Source organism: Phocoena sinus, chromosome 1 (genome assembly GCF_008692025.1).
Source record: "Phocoena sinus isolate mPhoSin1 chromosome 1, mPhoSin1.pri, whole genome shotgun sequence".
NCBI lineage: Eukaryota > Metazoa > Chordata > Mammalia > Artiodactyla > Phocoenidae > Phocoena > Phocoena sinus.
Window position 1 is genome coordinate 101,816,406 of NC_045763.1, and position 23,058 is coordinate 101,839,463.

A 23,058-nucleotide genomic window follows, 5' to 3' on the forward strand; every position below is an offset into this window, starting at 1 on the left:
CAGAAAGAAAGAAGGAGAGGGAACTATTATAGAAGAAAAGAACCTTAAAGACATAACGAAACACAATGTATAGACCTGCTTTGAATCCTTATCTAAACAGATTGTGAAAAGAGATCTTTGAGACAACCTAGGAAATTTGAATACAGACTTGGTGTCAGATGATATTAATTAATTATTGTTAGTTTTGTTAAGTGGGATAATAGCATGATTCTTAAAAGAAATTCTGTATTAGTTTGAGACGCATAATACACAGGTGTTTATGGGTGATATGCCATGATATCTAAGATTTGCTTTGACATATTACACACACACACACAAACTCACAAACAAAACAACAGAAAACTGGGGCTTCATTATACTATGTTCTCTACTTAGGTATTTTTTTTTTTTAGAATTTAAAAAAAATTTATTTAATTTATTTATTTTTGACTGCATTGGGTCTTCATTACTGCGCGGGCTTTCTCTAGCTGCAGCGAGTGAGGGCTACTCTTCGTTGTGGTGAGTGGGCTTCTTATTGTGGTGGCTTCTCTTGTTGCAGAGCACGGGCTTTAGGCGTGCGGGCTTCAGTAGTTGTGGTGCACGGGCTCAGTAGTTGTGGCGCACAGGCTTTGTTGCTCTGCGGCATGTGGGATCCTCCCAGACCAGGGCTCAAACCTGCATCCCCTGCACTGGCAGGCAGACTCCCAACAACTGAGCCACCAGGGAAGCCCCTCTACTTAGGTGTCTTCTAAAAAAATGCATATGATATAACTTAAATGTGGAATCTAAAAAACTGATACAAAGGAACTTATTTACAAAACAGACCCACAGACATAGAAAACAAATTTATGGTTATCAAAGGGGAAGGGGGCAGGGACAAATTAGGGATTTGGGATTAACAGATACAGACTACTATATATAAAATATGTAAAAAAGGTCCTACCGTATAGCACAGGGAACTATATTCAATATCTTGTAATAACCTATAATGGAAGAGAATCTGAAACAGAATATACATATATCTCTGAATCACTTTGCTGTATACCTGAAACATTGTAAACCAACTATACCTCAAAAAAACTGGGGGGAAATGCATATTAAAAGTTACAAAGAAAAGAATTTGGCTGTTGTGTGGAGAATGGATTGCAGGGGACAAGAGTGGAAGCAAAGAGACCAGTCAGGAGGCCTTGGCAGTCATCCAAAAAGAGGAGAGAGGCGATGGTGGCTTAGAGTAGTGTGGTAGGGTTGGGGTAGAGATGGGAATAAAGATAGAGATTTCAGAGATAGACCCAACAGAGCTTGCAGGTTGGATGTGAAGGCTAGGTAGCAGCCTGGGTAAGACTAATAAGAAAGTGACACTGGGGACGATGCAGGAGCTCATTTTTCCACCCCAGGTCTTTCATTCTCAAACTAGTCCCCACTAGATTGGGGATGGAGAAATGGGGACCTAAAGCTCTTTCGATTATTCATGTCACAGGTCAATTTTATGTTCTTGGCTTTGGGGCTGGGCTGAGCCCAAGTTAGTAGTACAACTGTAGGGAGCTAGCAAAGAGGCAGGGAGAACTGGAAGACTGGCTGAAAAGTTTGGAACAGCTGCAAATTCTGTAATTCTACAAGGTAATTGGAAGAAATCACTTCCCATTAGAAGTTGTGGTCCTAAACTTCCGGGAAAATCCTTGGTTTATCTTCTCCTGGATGAAATGGTTTTTTCCATACTAGGCCATTCCATAATGCATTTCAGCAGTGGAACCCAGAAACACAGACCTCAAATTTACTCTTGGTGAGATCAACCGTGCAAACACCCGTTTAGCCGCTAGAACCACTGTGTCAGCATTTAGGGAGCTTTAATACAGCCACAAGTACTGGTGCCAGTGAAGGGACTCCTGACTGCCTGTGATCTGCTCAGAGGCAAAGCTATTTGTTGGTAGCTCTTTGTTTTTGGTGTCACCATTTTCTTTTTCCTTTCTGTACAGCTGGTAAGACAAATGGAGATGTGCGTCTGTCACTGTGGATCTATCAAAGGTTTGGATTTTCTGGATAGAATCTTGTTTAATGGAGCCAGGTCTTTTTCTGCCTGAGTTTCTTTCCCTATGTGTAAAGCATTTTGTTGTTGTTGTTGTCGCTAAAGTGCTCTGATGTCCTGGCACTAAAACACAAAACACACACACACACACACACACACACACACACACACACACAGTGCTTTTATTGCTTGTCAAGAATGGAGGCTCTGAATGGTGCTTGGAATGCAGTTGGGACAGCGCTGTGTGAGATGAGCAGACCTCATCCCTCATAGGTGGCTGCTGCTTAGCCTGTTTTGTATTCTGTCATCCTCCCTGATCCTGCGTCTGCTCGGTCTACCCTGTCGTGTTGTTCTCTAGAAAATCAGGTCACCCTGTACCTAACTTTCCCCTGGTCAATGACTTTTAGCCACTTATTGGGCTTGTTGCGCTGTATCTAATCCTTGCTCAGCCTAGCCACGTGCGCTGCCATTAGAGAACACTACAAATCATCGCTTAAGGACCATAATATCCACTCTAATGGTTAGAACACAAGGTTGCCCTCTCCCTGTGTCCAAGCAGCAGTTGTAAGCTCTTGGAATAGGTCCATCATTGCCTTCTTAACAAATACAGTGTCTTCTGAGTTGGGGTCTCAAATCTCACTCCTCAGAGCATAGTTTTCTTTATTTTTTTTATTTTTTAAAATTAATTAATTAATTGTTTTAAATCTTTGGCTGAGTTGGGTCTTCATTGCTGCGCATGGGCTTTCTCTTTGATGCGGTGTGCGGGCTTCTCATTGCGGTGGTGGCTTCTCTTATTGCGGAGCACAGGCTCTAGGGACGTGGGCTTCAGTAGCTGTGGCACGCGGGCTCAGTAGTTGTGGCTCGCGGGCTCTAGAGCGCAGGCTCGGTAGTTGTGGCGCACGGGCTTAGTTGCTCCGTGGCACGTGGGATCTTCCCGGACCAGGGATCGAACCCGTGTCCCCTGCATCGGCAGGCGGATTCTTAACCACTGCGCCACCGGGGAAGCCCCAGCATAGTTTTCTTTAGAGCATACTCATTCATGTGCTTTCTCTGCTACCAGAGTTTGGCACCTGCTCCCCAGCTCTCACTTATGGATTTCCCTAGTAGGAACCATCCCTAACCACTTGCCGTCAGGCAAGTCGCTTAGTATGTTTGAATCATATATCCTTCTTAAGTAAATAAGAGTAACATTCCTCCCGTCCTTCTTTCTTGGCATTGTACCAGGGCTGGGGGGGGGGGGTGTGTGCTGGGATTATCCAGTGAGACACAACTTGTGAATATCCTTTACAAAATGTAAGACGCTGCATGAAAGTTAGCAGTCACTGTAATAACCAAGAAGCGTCTCTAGGAGGTGGGAGGTATATATACAGCAATAGCTAAGCGTGTCTCTGTTATTCAACACACCTGTATTGAGTATGTGCCAAGCACCATGATCAATAAGACACAGTCCCTGCATTAGGAACTTAAAGTCTTGTGTTATGGACAGACAAGAAAACAGATGCTTACAATTCGGAGAGATAAGAACTATGGTAATGCTAAGTCCTGTATGGGAGTGCGCAGAAAACACATCTACCCTAGACTAAGAGAACTCCGAGAAGACCTCCTGGAAGAGGTGTGGGGCATGAGCAAAGCTGAGCCAAAAGAGAGACTGGAAGACGGAGGCTTCTGGGGACTGTAAGTTGTTCAGTATGGCTCTAAGAGTGAAGTCCAGAGGTAAGGCTGGAAAGGCAGGCAGAACTAGATTATGGGGTGGGGGGGGGCGGTTGGGACATTGAGGCACTACTGAAAGGTTTTAAGAGTGACACTCAGATATGTCTAAAAGCCACATGAGGAATATTTTGGAAAGAGGGAAGACTGAATGGGGAAGATCAGTTAAAAGGCTACAGGGATAAACTAGTTAAGAGATTACAGTAGCATTCTCTAAGCTAATGCTGGAGGGTTGAAAAGAAGTAGATGGATTCAAGAGCTATTTGGGAGGTAAAAATCAATAAAATTTGATGTTTAATTAGATACGAGGCTTGGAGTAGAAGAGATAGTGAAGGGTAACACCCTTATTTCCAGCTTGACGAACTGTATGGATGGTGGTGCCATTTACTCAGGTCAAGATCATGGAAGGAGAAGGATGGCCATATAGAAAGATGATAATTTCAGTTTGGGCTGTGACTCATTTTCAGGGCTTATGGAGTCCATGTAGAGACAGACATAGTATTTGGCTATTCTGATATTTATTTCATGATGCTTGGCTGCTCATAACTGCAGGAAGGGACAGAATTACAGAGTACATTGTTCTTACGTGACTGCCGATGCTGGCTCGACATAGAACTGATGGCAGACACTGGCTGACCAGCAACTGTTTGTGTGTGGTCTGGCTCAAACAAATGAGTGATGCCAATTAGATTTCGTCTCTGGAGAGTTTCAACGAAGCCACTGAATACTGCCAGTCATTAATGGACATTGGTGTTGGAAGGTCTTATAGAATCAGGGGCTGTGGTAGCAGTCACTGGGGCCAAAAGTATGTTGCTGAGAGGGCAGCAAGTTGGTCCCCCATTGTCTTCCTGAAAGGCCTGAAAAGAGAGGAGGATGGAATAGACACAGACTGATGAACAACTGGGTGACCATGTCACCACTTCTGAGAGAGAAAGACAGAGACAGAGAAAGAGAAGATGTCTGGTTTATTTTCTAATTTTTACTTCCAGTTTCCTTGAGCCTGGCTGTCCTTGTTCTTTCTATTCCTTAATCTCTCTCTCTCTCTCTCTCTCTCTCTCTCTCTATATATATATATATATATATACACACATACATACACACACTCATATATATCCACACATACATGTACCCACACATACATACACACGTATATATACATATATATGTTTAAGTGTTACATAAACATATTCAAAATTTTTTACTTTAGTTCTTTTAAAAGTGTGCAACCAGAAAAGTTGTAATTAGGATGGAAATTGGTACCAGGAGTGGGATTTCAAGTGCTAGAGCCTTAAGACTTGAGACCAGCTATGGTATCATTGGAATGAGTCATAATAAAAAACTTTCATTACAGGATAGGAAGTTTGCAGTCTGTGATTTTTGGTGGAAAAACACTAATTAAGTTGTCACCTGCTATCCCTTGAGACCCAGACCATAGGCACACCAAAGGCGAAACTTTGGGAGGCTTGATGCTTGAATGTAAGGATAATGAAGTAGATAACTTATTGCTTGAAACCTTAGATAAGGGCCAACAGCAAAGAGACAAGTTTCTGTCCAGAATACCTGTCTATGAGCAAATAAGAAAAACAGGGTGATTATGTAATTCTGGTGCAGGAAGCCCATTTTGCCTGTAGCTGGAGCTGTCTGATTGCTTAGAACCAAGTCCAAAAACCAGTGGGCCCTGCCAAAGTTTGGTCTGGTCCTAATTTTCTGTCTCATTGAGTTTCTAGTGCCAAAGTTAAAAACTCTGATAGACAAAGATGGATGTTCAGGCCATGGGAAAACAATTATTTGGGAGGAGAAAGGGTTGCTGGAGAAGATGACACACCCCACAAGCTCCTCCTAGGTATTTCTCACTCTGCCTTCCCCAAGAAGAACCCTCCCACCGAGAGGCAAGTCTCACAGCCAGAGTTGGAATTTGGATAAGGAAAGACAGGTTAGGAAAGACGAACCAAGTGTTTTTCAGCTACATCCCTTCTGTACCATGTGGCATCAGCCATTAAGAGAAGGACAGTCAGATTGAAGAAGCTAATCCTGGGTTCTAAACAACAGATTTGTGGACCTGGTCCTCAGGATTCATTTGGGCTGTGAAGGATAGGCAGCCTCTCAAGGACATTGGCCTTTCTGCGCCAGCTAGGGGTTCCCTGTTGCTTTGGGATCTGATATATGCTTGGACCAGGAGCCACTGTATCTCTCTTGTCCTAGAGATTTCTTTCTTTCCTCTATTTGTCAGAGTGAATGATTTCCCCCCCTGCTGTCATCCTGGTTTTTTTCTCCATTGTTGGATATCAGGGGAATGGCAGGGGTTACATTTACCATTGAGCTCACAGATTGCAAGAAAGCGAGCAGTCATATTTGGACAGGATCTCACAGAAATAGAAGAGGAATAGACAGAGACTGAATGTTGTGGATTTTGGGGCAAGCAAGCAATCTTTGAGATGGCCTTAGGATACTCACCAACTCTGGATGAGGAGCAGAATATGACTGTGACTTCCTGCTGTTTCTGTTGGGGAGGTGTATGATTTGTAGCTGTAAATGTGACCAAGTTAGGTGAGAGTGTCTTTGGAAATGTTTGAAGAGGGAAAAGTTCTGTGTGCCTGGCAGGGAAGCAGAAGAATGAAATTGACAGGCCTTTATTACTTGTCCTGTCCAGTGATGCTAGAGGGACAACTCTATCTATCGCATGATTGCCTCCCTCTATCGTGTCACAGCTCTTGGACCCATGATGGACACCTAACCCCGGGCATCCAATCCTATGACTTCTGTTGTCTGGATTGAGTGGATAGAATCATCCAAGCAGACTCTTTCTTCCAACACTTGCACAAGGATTCATGGAATCTATTGCCATTTGGAGTGGGCTCTGGAGTTGGGTCCTATGCACTTGGGGGTTAATGAGTAGGCAGAAGAAGGTGATGGGGTGTGAGATGATAGCGGAGCAGACCCTGGAGGGTGGGGAGACAGAATTGCTGCTTCTGTTCCTAATGGGTTTCTCCTGATTTCAATTCCAGATCCTCTCATATCTGGCAATGTTTTATTTTCTGTCATTGGAGTTCATTGGATTTCTGCTTACTTTAAATCCCAAACTGTAGCAGAAATCTAGCGTTCAGGAGAGAGATCTGGGTGGAGCTATGGTTTTTGGGCCCATCCACATTTCCATGGAATCAAGACCCTGCGAGTAGATGAAATCACCTAAGGAAGGTATAGAGGGAAACAGAAAATGTTGCTTTTTTGATAATTTTAAATACTTTACATGCTTTAAAAGACACTAAGTCCCTGTGTATATGATTTTACTTTCCCGTCTAAATAACTCTGTGAAGTAGCTATTATTATTAACCTATTTTTACAAATAAGGAGAGGTGATAATGAGGGTTGAATCACTTTTCCCAGGTCACACAGCCTATAGCAATAGCAGCGATGGGCCCTGTCTTCTGACTGATCCATTTTTAATCCCCCGATAGGAACAGATAGGGACCCACGGAGCCAAGCTGTTTGCTCTGGGTAGGAATCTGGGGGAATCATTCTCCCCTTGAGGTGGGCACCACTTTGTAACTCTAAGAACCAGCATTGCCTGCTATTTGCAGAGAACTTGTCAAGAGAGTAAATGAAATGAGGGACGTTTCCTCCTCCCTGATCCCCATGACGAGCCTGCTGGTCTCCAGAGCCTTTAAAGGAAGACCACTGATGCCCCATCATCGCAGCAGGGAGGGACCTGTGCTCGAGAGTTATCCCTCCCTGGGACTTCCCTGGTGGGCCAGTGGCTAAGACTGCGCGCTCCTACTGCAGGGGGCACGAGTTGGCTCCCTGGTCGGGGAAATAAGATCCCCCCCACACAAAAATGACAAAGTTATCCCTCCCAAGGTCAATTCCCAGTCCCTCTGAGATGCGTTTAATGCCCCCAAATTTTACTAGTTGGGGGTGGGTAGTGGGGGGAGATGGTAAATGGTATTTTTTGGACAGAGGGTTAGTTTGGGAAATGCTGCGTTAAATAAACATAGAGATTTCTTTACCACACTTCTCAGAGCGTTAGATGTGTTCGTGTGCCTCTCCCCAAGGAGCATATTATGGAAAGAATTTCCTAAACCTACTTGACCCCAGAAAGCTTCCGAATGTGGTTGTGTTCTGATGGGGGACGGAGAGATACTGTGGAGGTGGGAGGCCGGAGGCTCAAACACACCTCCTGGGTAAGCAACCACCACTCTCTATTTGCAAGCTACTGGCCTGGACGGGAACTCTCCCGACTGATAAGTGTGTGTGTGTGTGTGTGTGTGTGTGTGTGTGTGTGTGTGTGTTTAGCAAGTGTGTATTTGTGTCTATGCACCCACGCAAGCAGACAGAATTCCTGGCCATCAGCTCAAAGGCAGGAACCAGATTGATTTTTATCACTTAGCCCTTAAGGTCTTTCATCTCCTAATATTTGCTCAGGTCCCTTTGAGCTTTGAGGACTCCCTGTTAAATAAGGCACAGCCTGCCTCACATGGTGGTGGTGGTGGTGGGGTGTGTGTGTGTGTGTGTGTGTGTGTGTGTGTGTGTGTGTGTGTCTCCAGTTGGTTGGAACGGGGCAGGGCAGGGTGGGAGAGCTCATTATCATTCTTATCAAAGTTGGCTTATTATATCGTTTTTTCCAATAGCTACTTTCTACTAAAATTATATTTTCACCATGATGTTTGTGATCTCATGAATTCTGTTTTTGAAAGTGCTCATTATAAAACCTTTCAATGCATATTTATTATATGTTTTAATAAAATCCTAATAAGTAAAAAAAAAGAAAAAAAAGTCTAGGAAGGAGACAAGGCAAGATAAGAGGACACTTGGGCCCTTGCTGCTGGCCCTGACCCCTTGGGGGCCCTCTCTTTGGCCTGCCCTACCTACTGAGGATGGGTTGGAGGAGCATTGCAGGGAACTTCTTTCAAATTGACACCCTCTGTTTATTTTTGCACCCCTAATTACCCTTTCAACTGGCCCTGGTTTATTTTTAGAGGTTTCCCATCCCCCTCATTAACAGTTCATACAGCTCCTGTCTCACATTTCTACCATTTATACCCTTAATTAAACACCATGGCCTTTGTTATCTCTGAATACTCACCTTGTTAGAATTTAAATGGAAAGACTCCCAGCTTTGGCCTTACTGATTTTAAGCATTCCCTCCCCCTCCTACAACCCTTTTGTGTGCCCTGGGGTTGTGGAAAGCGCTGTCTCCCCGGGGTTTTCTCTGTTGCCTTTTGGTTATTCTTTTTCATAATCAAGGACTGAGCATGTAGAAGAAGAAGGTTTGAGTGGGTGTTCTATCTTGTGTTTTGGTTTTGTTTCGCTGATTTTTTTTTTTTGGCACCCTTGGCCTCCTTCCTCTACCTCTGCCTGAAATTATGAGGAAAGAGGTTGGTTGGGATCTTTTCAAGCTTTGCCATCCAATGTGTAAACAGAACAGCGATGCTTAATTAAATGCACACCAGGACTCAGATCCCTGATCTTACACCTGCTGATCCTCCCGTCTCATCAGGAAGGTGCTGCCTAATTACCTTTTCCTGCTGGCCCAGTTTATATTCAAAGCTTCTTAGTGGGAATGGCCAAAGTATTGAAAGCATCTATCATCAGAGACATAGATTCCAGGTACCACTTTGCAGAGGAAAGAAGGCTGGCATGGGACAGGAGCAGCGCTTTGTCTGGTGACACTTGGTGGCACGGGTCCAGGTTTCTAGGGCAGAAAAGAAGATGCTTCCTGGGCGGTGTTTGGGGACCTGTGGAGGAGCCAGCACTTTGGGCAAGCAGCCAGTGGCCTGTCCTTCATGGCTTGGGCCCAATTTGCCTTGTGGAGCTCACAGCCTTCCCGGCAAGAGACAAACCTGTTGTCCATGCTGATGACTCAGGGGTGCAGGCTGTGATGGTGCCCCCGCCTGCTAGAAGCAGGACAGAGTAGTTAGGGTCAGACTTTTCCAGGTTTTATTCTCAGCTCTTCCCCTTGGCCTTAGACAAGTGACTTGACATCTCTTACTTGTTTCCTCATCTGTATAATGAGATAATACTAATTGTACCTACCTCCCTGTATTGATGTCAGAATTAATCAGGTAATGCAGGTAAAGAAACCGGCATGGTGACTGGCACATCATAACTATGTAACAGATAATAGCTGCTAGCATTAGTATTAGTATTGTTGGAAGGTAGTGGCCATGTGGTCCTAAGTGGCCGTTCTGGACCACGGGGCAGTGGGAATACTTAGAGAACCTTCCAAAGATGTATTCTCTTTAGCCTGTTTCTCCCAGAAATTATCCTGTGTTCTGTGGATGGTGTAGGATAATTCTGAGTCATGGTGATGACGTTGATTTTAGTGTGTAGGAGAGGTTATCTACTCATTCATTCACATGCCAACTTAGCCAACAGACATTTATCAAGCATCTACTATGCAAGGTGCAGTGGGGACATCAGCTCTCAAGCAGGCTCTACTCTGATGGGAAGACCCTAACTATGACATACATCGGAATGAAACATATTCTAGGAAGGAGATACAGAAGTTGGACTTAGAGGCACAGAGAAAAAGAAGCTGTTAAGTTTGACCTGGGAGGTGCGGAACTCAGGGATGGCGGAGGAAGGACATTTGAGTAACAACATGAAGGACAAAAAAGGTTTCAAAGGGGCTTCCCTGGCGGCGCAGTGGTTGAGAGTCCGCCTGCCAATGCAGGGGACGCGGGTTCGTGCCCCGGTCCGGGAGGATCCCGCATGCCGCGGAGCGGCTGGGCCCGTGAGGCATGGCTGCTAGGCCTGCGCGTCTGGAGCCTGTGCTCTGCGACAGGAGAGCTCTCAGCAGTGAGGCCCGCATACCACAAAAAAAAAAAAAAAAAAAAAAAAAAAAGCTTTCAAGGCGAAGGAGGAATGGAAGAACACTCCAGGATGAGGGAACAGCATTAGCAAAGTCATGGAGAAGTGGAGATCCATAGTTGTTTGGGAAATGCAGCCTGTGTGGAGAGAGGGGAACATGGCACTGGACTTGAATGCTCCGGTAGGGAGTCTGAAGGAATGGGAGCGGGTGGCCAAAGAGACGTGACATCAGATCTTTGTTTCAGAGAGATAGCTAACTGGGACTGTGTGAAGGTAGGTTTGCTCCCAACATTTCACCACGAGGAAACCCCTTTCCTTAATTTACCTCCATAGATCTCACAGTTTGATTTGGGCCATTTAACAAATTCTATTTATTAACATTTGTGAGGCTGTATTGAGGTAAATGTACAGTTTCTAGTAGTTCCTTCAAATATTGAAGATCCATAGATAATCTGAAAGTGCCAGGTTGGGGACCAAGGGCATCCAGAGTGGTCAAAGAGCAGAGATCTGCAGACACCTTAGTAAATGCCCACAGTCTCCTGGGCCAAAGTCGGGGGACTGAGCTTAGGCAGGGCTGTGCTTTTTAAAAAGTCAGGGATAGGTGGGAGACAGTCTGTGGGTGCAATGGACAAGACCTGTGAGGGAGTGGGGCAGAGGAGAGGGAGGAAAAGAAAGAAGGTGATTCAGAGGCCCTGGGCCTGGGGATGAGACCATCAGTGGTACATTAACCAATGGAGGGGGGCATAGGAGCACTGGTGGCTGGGAGGGGGAGGAGTCAGCAGAGAGTGGGATACAGAGTTTGAGGGGCCTACAGTCATCCACGTGGAGTTGTCCAGCAGGAGGTTGGGAGCTTGGGGGGCATCTCAAGACATTTCCTCATGGGCAGAAAAACTGGGGCTCTGTTGACCTTCTATCCTCAGGCTCAATGCATAGGATCAGTGGGTGGGACTAGTGATCCTAGGCCTCCACCTTACCTTTTTTTTTTAACATCTTTACTGGAGTATAATTGATTTACATTGTTGTGTTAGTTTCTGCTGTATAACAAAGTGAATCAGCTATACGTATACATATATCCCCATATCTCCTCCCTCTTGCGTCTCCCTCCCACCCTCCCTATCCCACCCCTCTAGGTGGTCACAAAGCACCGAGCTGATCTCCCTGTGCTATACGGCTGCTTCCCACTAGCTATCTATTTTACATTTGGTAGTGTATATATGTCCATGCCACTCTCTCACTTCGTCCCAGCTTACCCTTCCCCCTCCCCGTGTCCTCAGGTCCATTCTCTACATCTGCATCTGTATTACTGTCCTGCCCCTAGGTTCTTCAGAACCTTTTGTGTTTTTTTAGATTCCATATATACGTGTTAGCATACGGTATTTGTTTTTCTCTTTCTGACTTACTCCACTCTGACAGACTCTAGATCCATCCACCTCACTACAAATAACTCAATTTCGTTTCTTTTTGTGGCTGAGTAATATTCCATTGTATATATTTACCACATCTTCTTTATCCATTCATCCGATGATGGACACTTAGGTTGCTTCCGTGTCCTGGCTATTGTAAATAGAGCTGCAATGAACATTGCGTTACATGACTTTTTTTGAAATATTCCACCTTATCTTTTAACGTATGCTCCAATCAATCCCTGATCACATAGAGTCTACTTCCTAAAATTCTCCTGTATCTGTCCCTTGGAGCCTAGGCAATGCTTGTTGACTATCAGAAGGCAAAGATTGGGTTAGGAAGCAGGGTGGATGGAGGGGCTCTGGATGGCACTCTGCCACCACCTCCTGTGTCCGTGCCCAGCCTGTGGTCAGCCTGATTTAGAGCAGATGCTCTCAGTCATGATCAACCTCTCTGTCTCTGCTTTTGCTCTGTGGTGACAGAGCAAGGGTGTGGAATAGGAAGCAGATGGCTTGCCCTGCTGTACTCGGGACTGAATTGCAATATCGGTGGTGGGGGCACTGAGCAGAGTTTCCAGAGTGGGTACTTTTGCTGCTAACACCCTTTTCTGTTCAGGTTGACAGTGTGCTGCCCTTGGGGCTGCCAGACAGATACCTGGTGGGGGGCATAATCCCACCCCAAGATTTCCCATGAATGCGGCCCTCTGTGACTGCCCACTGCGTGGAATTCAGGAATTCAGAGCACAATCACCCTATGAGGTGGGTCTGGGTCAGGGTCTTCTTGTTTAGGAACAGCTGTCCCACACCAGGTAAAGCCGATCTCTAATTCTGGGACCAAACGGTCCTCCGTGCACGGGCTTGGACTTTACCAGCATCGGAATCATCCGCCAGCTTGTTGGAATACAGATTCCTAGGCTCCACCCCAGGTCTGGTGCATCAGAATCCCTGTGATAATGATTTACATTTTTAGCAAGGTTTCCAGGTGGCTCGAATGCACAGTAAAGTTTGAGAGCCACTGCTGGAGACCATCCGTATTACCATGACGCTCGGTTTTCTAGAAACTGTTTCCTGAACCACACGCTTGTGTTCTGAATCTGGGTACTTGACTCTGGTCTAGGCTCGTGTGTCCTCTAGCTTCTGGCCGTAGGTGCTTCCTCTCTTGCAGGCCCACCATGATGGGGCGCCTGGACATGCAGGGCAGCAGGGGGAGCTGGACAAGAGAAAGGGTCCGATCGTGTTCACCGATGTGGGGAGAGCTGGGAGTCGAGGATCAAACCAGCAGGATAATGCTGAAGTTCACAGACAGCCGAGGGAGAAGTTTGCTTTGGGAAATCCTGGGTTTACGCTGCAGCAGGAGGGCCTTGTCTGTGGCAGGTGGCAGTTTGGGTCTGGTGCTCCAAGGGTCATGGGCTCTGGGATGTGGACCACCATCGGCACGGAGGTGGTAGGTGACGTGGAGTTGGCGGTGGGTGAAATTGTCCAGGGAGAGGGTGGAGAGGTGGAGAGATGCCAAGCACCGGGCCTGGGGGCCTTCTTACTTCTAGGGATGTCGGTATAAGAGTTGGGATGGGGCTCCCCTGGTGGCGCAGTGGTTGAGAGTCTGCCTGCCAGTGCAGGGGACGCGGGTTCGTGCCCCGGTCCGGGAGAAACCCACATGCCGCGGAGCGGCTGGGCCCGTGGGCCATGGCTGCTGAGCCTGCGCGTCCGGAGCCTGTGCTCCGCAACGGGAGAGGCCACAACAGTGAGAGGCCTGCATACCTCAGAAAAAAAAAAAAAAAAAAAAAAAGAGTTGGGATGGATGCAAAACAGGATCCTATGAAGGAGACCAGAGTCAGGTAAGGGGAGAACCTCAAGGAGGGAGAGCTGATGGTGCAGGAGGCACTCCATCCGGGAGCCACAGAGACGGAGTGGGAACACTTGCTTGAACAAGCCATTGGCTCTGCGTACTGGTGAGGAGACAGTGGAGGCGAGTGTTCACGAGCTTTGGCTCTGCTCTAAGTGGGGTACACTTGGGCGGTGGAGCACCTGTGCGTTTGGCTTCCCTGAGGGGCTGGCATGGACTCTTGCACAAGCGGGCTGCAAACAGGGCAGGAGAAGGGGAGCCCCTCCTCTGACATGTCACCGTGTCCTCCCTGTGCAACTGGGCTTGGCCAAGGCTGAGCTGTAACCGCTTGCCCCGTGCTGGCTTCCCATGCCCTGCTCCCCAGGCAGTCTAGAACGCCATGGCCCTTCTCTGCTCCTCGAGCCAGAAACTGCACTCTGCTAAATGAGCTGGACTTGCTGGAACTTTCTCGTCCGCCTAGGCCACTTAAACTTCCAAATTGGTTGAACACCAGCTGGTTTTCCGTTTGGGTTTGAGTTGCCCCTCCTCCTTGCACCTCTGCGGCAGCCGGTGAGGTGGAAGAGACTGGCCGCTCAGCTGTGGCTGAATGTGGGGAAGCTCACTCCAGGGGGTGGGGGGGGCAGGCATGGAGTTGGGGATGAAAACTGATCCGTGCCACTTGGCTTCACGTTTTTCTCCCCAAAGTGAAAACCCAGCTGGCTCGTTCTCCCTGGTTTGCTTCTGAAGCTGTATCCGGTATTTATAGAGGACCGAACCAAGGGCCAATCAGCTCGGAATGGAAATTCCTGAGCCTGGAGTTCTCTGGAGCAACCGGCTCTTGGCTTTCTCTCTCCCTGGAGTTCAGCTAAGGTTTTCTCTTGAAAACTTTCAAGTTCTGAGAAGTTTGAGGAGGCACAAATGGAGGATGGACATGACAACACACTGACTGTCTTCTCTTGGTGTGGACACCCTGTGTGCTTTTTGGGGTTGACGGCCACGGATGGGTGAAGGGCCAGGAGAATGGATCAGTGGGGAACCCTGGGGAAACAGCTGCGGTGCCCAGCTCTCTGGGGGTGACGGGCATTGTCTACTGTTCCTGCAGCCTCTAGGACCTCCCACTTCTGAAATTATGTGCCCGTGCTGACCTACTGGGTATCAACCAGAATTGGTGGTGGTTGTTAGCACGAGCCTTCCACCTGCAAGGAAAAGGGATTGTGAGAGATTTGACATTTAAAAAGACAGCTGGAATGAGTGAGGTATTGACTGACACATTAACTAAATGTCACCACTTTTGTTTCTGAAATTTTCAACGTTCAGTGCTTAAGTTATTCTAAATTAATTACATAGCCACTTGATTTATTCCTTACATTCCCCGTCCCTGCTCCCTCCCACCCTCTCCAAGCTTAAGAGCAGTACATTGGCTTATCCCCTTTGTTCTCAGGTTACTCAGTTGTGAAAGTGACAGGTCTTCAAGGAAAAAGGAGAGGGTCCAGGACGCTGTGCTGCAGTAAGCTCTCAGGATGCAGATCCGAGGTGGAACCTGACCATGCCATCAAAGCAACTACACCCCTGTTTTACAGATGAAGGAAATGAGACTCAGAGAGGTTACGTGATCCACCCAGGGTAGCCTGGAGAAGCTTGAGAAGGCAGGACTTAACCCACATCTTCTGGTTCTAGGTTCTTGAGTTTTCCAGATATACTGGGGTCAGAGTGTTGAATCCACCCTCACAAGGCAAATCTGGCAGGAAACAGGTAGCTGCTGGGATTGAAAGACTGGAGAATATAGTTCTACCCCCTGCTTCATTGCCAGGGAGAGAGCCCCTGGGAGCATAAGGGCAGCTCCAGGTTTGGGACCAGGGGTTACAGGAAGAACTTCTCTGCATAGCAAGTCACGTATATTTGGATCATTTGGGAAAGAAAGTTCCTGGTAATTGAAGGATGACAGTGTCTGAAGCTCCTCTGGCCCTTTGATTTCACAATCCATTTTAACTACAGTGTGTCATTGTCAGTAATTTCTCCAGGGAGATGAAAGACCATGGTATAAAGGGCCATAGCCCTTTCCACCATGATTAGCAAGTCCTCTGTCATCTCAGGGACTCACGTTTCCAAAAACACTTAGAATTTCTAGCCACGAGTTTTCATTCCTTATTGCTCCGGACTGAAGGGGCCTCACAAACCTGACTCAGGCACAGATTGCAAGGTGAAGCCACAGAGAAAAGAACTGCTACATGTCTCAGTGTGCCTGAGGCTCCTGCCCACATTGGCGCTCTGTGTTTCTCTGGATAATTCCTGATGTGTCACCAAACTTCCCCAATCTGTGCAGAAAAAAGAGCCACCTGGGGAAAAGAGTCACATGCCTCCCCACTCCTACCCCCAGGACTAATTTACCGCGAGTTACTTGTCCTCGGCTGAGATCCCTGTAGGAGGAGACTCACCACTCTGGTTCTGAAAGGAAAGAGATACAAGAAGCCAGAGCTAGCCTGTGTGAATTCCTGAGTTTCCAGGCTTCCTCTGAACCCTCTGAATTCTTCTGTCTGTCCTCTCCCATGGCAGCTCATCATCAGTTTCCCTTTTCATCCCGTCTAATGGCAGAGGCTTTGTTCGGAGCTGCACATGGTAGAGTGACGAGCCCTTGACCGTGCTCAACACTGCTTTCCAGTAGAGCTGCTGAATTACAGCCTTCACTCTTCCTTGTATTGTCCAACATAGAACACATTTATGGGCTGACAAACTGGGGCTGGGTGTGATGGGCAGACTCCCCAAGTCTTTAGCTGTTCCTAGAGGAGTAACTGATGTAGGGAATCAAGTTAGTATGCGTGACTGAGGGTTCACAAAGAGGTCATTGTAGGGCTGTCTCCAGGAAGGGATGAGGCTGGGCTGTCAGAGGGTACATTTGGGGTGCGCCATGAAGGGGATATGCATAGATGGCTGGGGTAGGAAATCCTTCTCTAGGATGCCTTAAATCTCTGGTATATCTCTAGCATTGCCCTTACCATATTGTAGAATAAGTTTCTATTTTTGTGTCTATCTCCTCCTCTGAATTGTGAGCTCCTTGAAGAGCTATGTTTTGTTAGAAGACAGCTTGGCATCGAGCTTAAGCATGTGAGCTCTGGGATTTAGATATCTGGGTTCAGCTGTGTGACCTTGGGCAAGTTTCTTAACCTCTTAGGGTTAGAGGAAGAATTAAGTGATATAATGGATGTAAAGAACTTAAAACAGTGTCTGGCATATAGGAAATGTTTTGTGTTTGTTAGTTATTATTAATTTGTGTGCCCTCAGCCCTAGCATGTTACCTGATATGTACTAGCTGCTCAACACATGTTTGCTGAGTGAATACCTATGTGCATGCAGAAGCAGATGAGCCTTCATTCATGGGAATGAGTCCAACTGAAGTTCTTGAGTGTTCTGGAACCGAGTGGGCAGGAAAGAGAAACTGGGCTATAGGGTTGAGTTTGGTCAGCAGGTTGGGAGTTGTGCCAGGACATTTGCAGTTGTGGGAGGTGACTTCTACAGAAACTTGGCAAGAGTTGAGTTTAGTGTAAAATGTCTAGTTAGCTGGTTTGAACTCCATGACTTGGTCCTGCACCGAGGATCACAACATGTGTTTAGAAGTAGGAACCCCAGAGGTGAGGATGAATTTGTGTACAGATTGTCAGAAAATGGCATTTGTGGGTGATTACAGTGTCCTTAAGAGTTGGATCTCTATCAATACTACCCAAAGCAATCTACAGGTTCAATGTAATCCCCATCAAAATCCCAATGATTTTTTTTTTTTGGAAATAGATTCATCCTAAAATTCATATGGAATCTCAAGGGACCCCAAAGAGCCAAAAATAATTTTGAAAAAGGACACAGTTGGAGAATTTACACTGCCTGATTTCAAAACTTACTACAAAGCTATAGTAATCAAAACAGTGTGGTACTCACATAAAGACAGACCTATAGACCAATGAAACAGAATAGAGAGCCCAGAAATAAACTCACACATATATTGTCAAATGATTTTCAACAAGGGTGCCAAGATCATTCAATGGGGAAAAGACAATCTTGGCAACAAATGATGTAGGAAAAAACTGGATATCCACATGATAAAAGAATGAAGTTGAACCCTACCTCACAGCCTATACAAAATTTAACTGAAAATGGATCAAAGACCTAAGTATGAGAGGTAAAACTATAAAACTCTTAGAAGAAAACACTGGGGGAAATCATCATGGTATTGGATTTGGCAATGATTTCTTGAGTATGACACCAAAAGCACAGGTAACAAAAGAAAAAATAGAAAAATTGGATGACATCAAAATTAAAAACTTTTGTTCATCAAAGGACATGATCAACAGAGTAAAATGGCAGCCCACAAAATGGGAGACAATATTTGCAAATCATAAATCTGATAAGGGATTAATATGTAGAATACATAAAGAACTCTTAAAACTTAATAAGGACAACAGCAAAAATTCAAAAATAAGCAAAGGACTTGAATAGACGTTTTTCCAATGAAGATATACAGAGGGCCAATAAACACATGAAAAGATACTCAGTGTTACTAATCATTAGGAAAATGCAAATCAAAACCACAACAAGATACCACTTCATACCTATTAGGATGCCTACCATCAAAAAATCAAACAATAACAATTATTGGTGAGGATATAGAGAAATTAGAGTCTTTGTACACTGCTTGTGGGAATGTAAAATGGTGCAGCTGCTATGGAAAACAGTATGACGGTTCCTCAAAGTATTAATAATAGAATTACCATGATACAGCAATTCCACTTCTGGGTATATGCCCCTCAAAATTGAAATCAAATCAAGGATACGAAGAGACACTTGTGCACCTACGTTCATAGCAGCATTATTCCAATAGCCAAAAGGTGAAATGTCCACTGTGGATGAATAGAAAGCAAAATATGGTACATACATATAATGGACTATTACTCAGCCTTAAAAAGGAAGGAAATTCTGACACGTATTATAACATGGATGAACCTTCAGGGCATTAATTTAAGCGAAATAATCCAGGATAAAGAATAAGCGTCATGGGAATTCCCTGGCAGTCCAGTGGTTAGGGTCCCACACTTCCACTGCAGGGGGCACATGTCCAATCCCTGGTCAGGGAACTAAGATTGTGCAAGCTGTGTGGTGCAGCCAAAAAATAAATAAAATAAAAAAGAATAAACATCATATGATTCCACTCTTATGAGGTACCTAGAGTAGTCAAATTTACAGACAGAAAACGGAATTATGGCTGCCAGCGGCTGGAGAGAGGGAGTGGTGGGGCTGGTAAATAATGGGTGTAGAATTTCAGTTTTACAAGATGAAAAATGTTCTGTGGATGGATGGCAGCGATGGTTGCACAAAAATGTGAATATATTTAAAGTCACTGAGCTGTACACTTAAAGATGGTTAAAATGGGAAATTTTATGATATGTATATTTTACTACAATTAAAAAAAAAAAGGCAAGAGCATAGCTGAAGTAGATAAAAAAGAGGTGGGTCCCTGCAAATGTGGGTGAAAATAGACTAGTGAGTCAAGTTACGTTTAAGCACTTTGGATTAACTTGTTATGAAGAAGTATTTTATGAAGCCCTTGATTGATGTTTTTGTTCATTAGCATTTTCATCGATTAGCTTCACTTGGGGACACCTCCATTATTATTCACATCACTTCTGTTCTCCTTGACCTCTCAATGTTTATAGGTCCTGAAGAACATCTCTTTGAAACTCTCCTTGTATTGGCGTGGCAGCGTCAGCCTCCTGTCTTCACGTCTCATTTTGGTGTGTAAGCTTTCTGTAAATTAACATCTCATGCCTGACCTCTCAGCCAAGTAGCATGTTGGACTGCAGCTGCCTGCTAGACATCCTTCCAGCATCTCAAACTCAGCTGGGCCCAAACTGGACTCATCGCTTTTTTTCTTGTTCTGCTGAGTTTCTGGTTCCCTTGGAAGGCACCATCATTCTGCTGGTGCCTCAACTGTAAAGCCAACAACTTTGAATCCCGTTTCCCTCTCCCTTCTTCCAGATTTGCTCAGCTGTCAGCTCTGTGGTGTTTTCCACCTGTGATCACCACATCCTGTGCATGCGCCCTTGTTTCCCTGTGCACTGCCTATGCTAGCCCAGCCCTTGGTCCACTCAACTGCCTGCTGGTCTCTTCGTCTCCAGTCTCTCCCAATGGGCTTGCCACAGCTGTGCGGGGGGTGCAGCTGCGACCCAGCCAGAGGAAAGCCAGGGAAAGGCCAGTCCTGTTCCCTGAGCTAGAAGATCAGACATGAGGATAGGGCTTACTGCAAAGAGGAGCAGAGCAGGACAGGACAAATCAGAAAGTCCCGAGTGGCTTGTCGCTGAGAAATAGCCTGAGGAGGTAAGACTGGGTAAGTGGATGAGGTGTGGCAGCTGGGCTAAGTCTCAGATGCAGGCAAGTTTTGAAGTTCCAGGTGATCAGCTCTTTTGGGAGCAGAAGCCTAGCCTCCAATGGGGGGTGGGCAGCAAGTCTGTTTCCCAGTGGAGGCAGCTGGCAAGAAGTACGCGGGGACCAGGGTAGGGGAAAGGAGCACTTCCCGGGCAGAAGTCCAGCATTCTGTCTGGGAAGAGCAGTGCAAGCAAGGGGGCAGTGGTGCTCAGGGGGCTCCTTTGTCTCCCCTGGATGCAGGTGGCTTGGCAGCCCTCAGAATTCCTCAGCTCTGGGTCTTCATGTGTATGGACCCCTCAGCCTGGAATGTGTCCCCTCCTCACAACTTCCACATCCCCAACTCCTACCCATCCTTAAAAGGTCTAGATCAGGGGCCCCTTCTTCCTTGAGCTGTCACTCCATCTGCAGAGCTGTGGTATTCTTTCTTGGACTTCTGTAGCCTTTTATTTCACCTCCCTTCCTGCATTTACCACTTTCTGCCTTGGACTAGAGTTATTTATGTTACCAAGTTACTAGACTAAAAAGCTTTTTGTGGGCAAGATTCAAGTCTGAGGCTAGCACAGGTGTGTGGCCCAATATATAGCCGTGTGACTCAACGTACAGTCCTTGATTTCATTCAAAAATGAATAGACCACAGTTTCCCTTTATTGGTTTCTCGGAATCAGCCCTTCAGTGGCTGTCACCCTTCACGGGTCTGTGAATTTCACTGTGGTCCTACCAAGTCCTGATGACCAAATATTTCTACTTCTTCTTCCTCTGGGAGCTTGAACCCCTTATGTTTTGGAGGCCACATGAGTAGTTCTGGGCAATGAACTGTGAAGGAAAGTGACATATATTCCTTCTGGGCCAGAGCACTGAGGCCGGGATGAGACCCTTCCGAGTGCTCTTACCCTCGGGTGTGGCAACTGGCAATGTCTGAGATGTTGGCTGCTCTGTCATCCTGAGTTCCCCTGAATCATTCCCATGAGCAGAGCCCCGCCTTGCCGACCTGTGATGAACATATAGCATGAATAAGAAATAAGCCTTTGTTGTTTTCAGTCGCTGAAATCTGAATGTTGTTACTGCTGTATAACCCAGTCCAGCCAGCCAGACGCATTTACCCTGATGGCTGATCTGTTCTAGATGCGACTAGCACATCGGCAGATCCTGGTGGCTGGTGGGTGACCTGATGGGAAGTCAGAAGCAAGAGGAAGCTGCATCTTTGGGCACCAGAGTGCTTGTCTCAGCAGTTTGGCTCCCTTGGTGTCGTCTCACTGTGGAGTGCCAGTATTTCAGATGCAGATGTGCAGGAAGAGATAGTACCTTCCACTCGCTACTCTATGGGTTGCTTTCTAAATTAATTAAAAGCTGGGGGTGAGCAGAGAGGATATTCTACTAAGTTAGAATGTTTTTGTTTTTGTTTTTCTTTTAATTTTCGAGTCTGCCACAGGATTTTCTCAAGTTGTGTTTTATGAGAATTAGCAGGGTTCCTCTCCCGGTAGGCGAAAGCATTGCACTTTCCCAGTATGAGCGTGTGACCCCTTCCCTAGAGAAGCTTCAGCATCTGGAGTGGCTGCTTTGTTGAGCTCAACAGCTGAGAAAACAGCAGAGCCCCGTGTACCAAATGCCCCGTGAGCTACAAACCTGACAAAACAGGTGGATTCCAGCCTTCCGGGGTACACAGGTATTCCTTGGGCAGAATAAAATATGAACAAGCCCTTCCGCTGTACCTTGGTTGAAGAGAAGTGGTTATCTATGTGAAACACAGATTAAGAGTAAAAGCTTTCCAGTGTCCTGTGTGTGTGCTGACTGCTAAACCTCAGGAATGTACGATGAGAAGAGAAACGGGCAAGAGGAGATTTAATTGAGTAAAAACTCCAGGCTGTGACAAGGGTGGGACGACACAAAGCAGTAATTAACAGCATACTTTTTAAAATGACGATGGAATTAATTGCATCCTGAGTGTAAGGGGAGGGAAGGGGAGGGGAGAAGCATTCTTCAGCCTAGAAACACTGCTCCATAAAGGGAACTTTGCACTTTCAAAAAGACATCGATGTACAAAAGGCCCTGGTTATCATGACTTCAGCGAAGCCCACATCACCAACCCAAGAAAGAGGTTACTCGTGGCAGAGGAAGCTGACAAATGAATCAACCTTGTATTTCATTTTATTCTGCAGCTTGTAACCATTTTATGCTCATCTTTGAGGGAGAGAGATCAGGGTAGACAACGAAATGGGCAGAAATTCAGGTTCCATTCATGGTTTGGGTCGAGGACTAGTCTCCCCTGAGGATGCTGGAGGCGGGGGTCCAGGAGCTGAGAGCCTCCCTGGCGTGGGCTCCCCAGACTGTAGACGTTTACTGAACCTGCCGTAGCGGGACTGGTAGCGGTTGGTCAGGGTGGTGTGGAGGTTAACCATAATCTGCTCAGGAAATGATTTTTCACAGCCACTGGGGAGGCTCACTCGTGTGAGATGGCTGCTTGGACATAAAAGGAATGCCTCGGAGCAGTGACTCTTCCATGATTCGCACTGATCCTATTCCCTTCTCAGTCCTCCCCATCTGCCTACAGGTTTGAAGATGACAGCTGGACATGCATTTCAAGCTCACTTCTGGAAGGAACCCCTCACAATAATTTCTGGGCTCTTGACTGGGAAGGCCTGTCAGTCACAAGACATTTGGGGAGAAAACTTATCTTTACACCAACGACACATTAGCCCCAGCCTAAAGCTCAGTACAGGGTGAATTCTCAGTTTATCTACATTGTTTTAAGATGCAAACTTCTTTTGCCACAATATCCTGTTACCTCCTGCCCAATCTGGTCATTTTTAGGACTTAGGAGACACTACCCAAAGTAATATCAGCACAGAAACCTGATAACTTGGCTTAAAACAAGGGTTACTTTATTGAATCGCTGCTCCTAAAGCACGTGA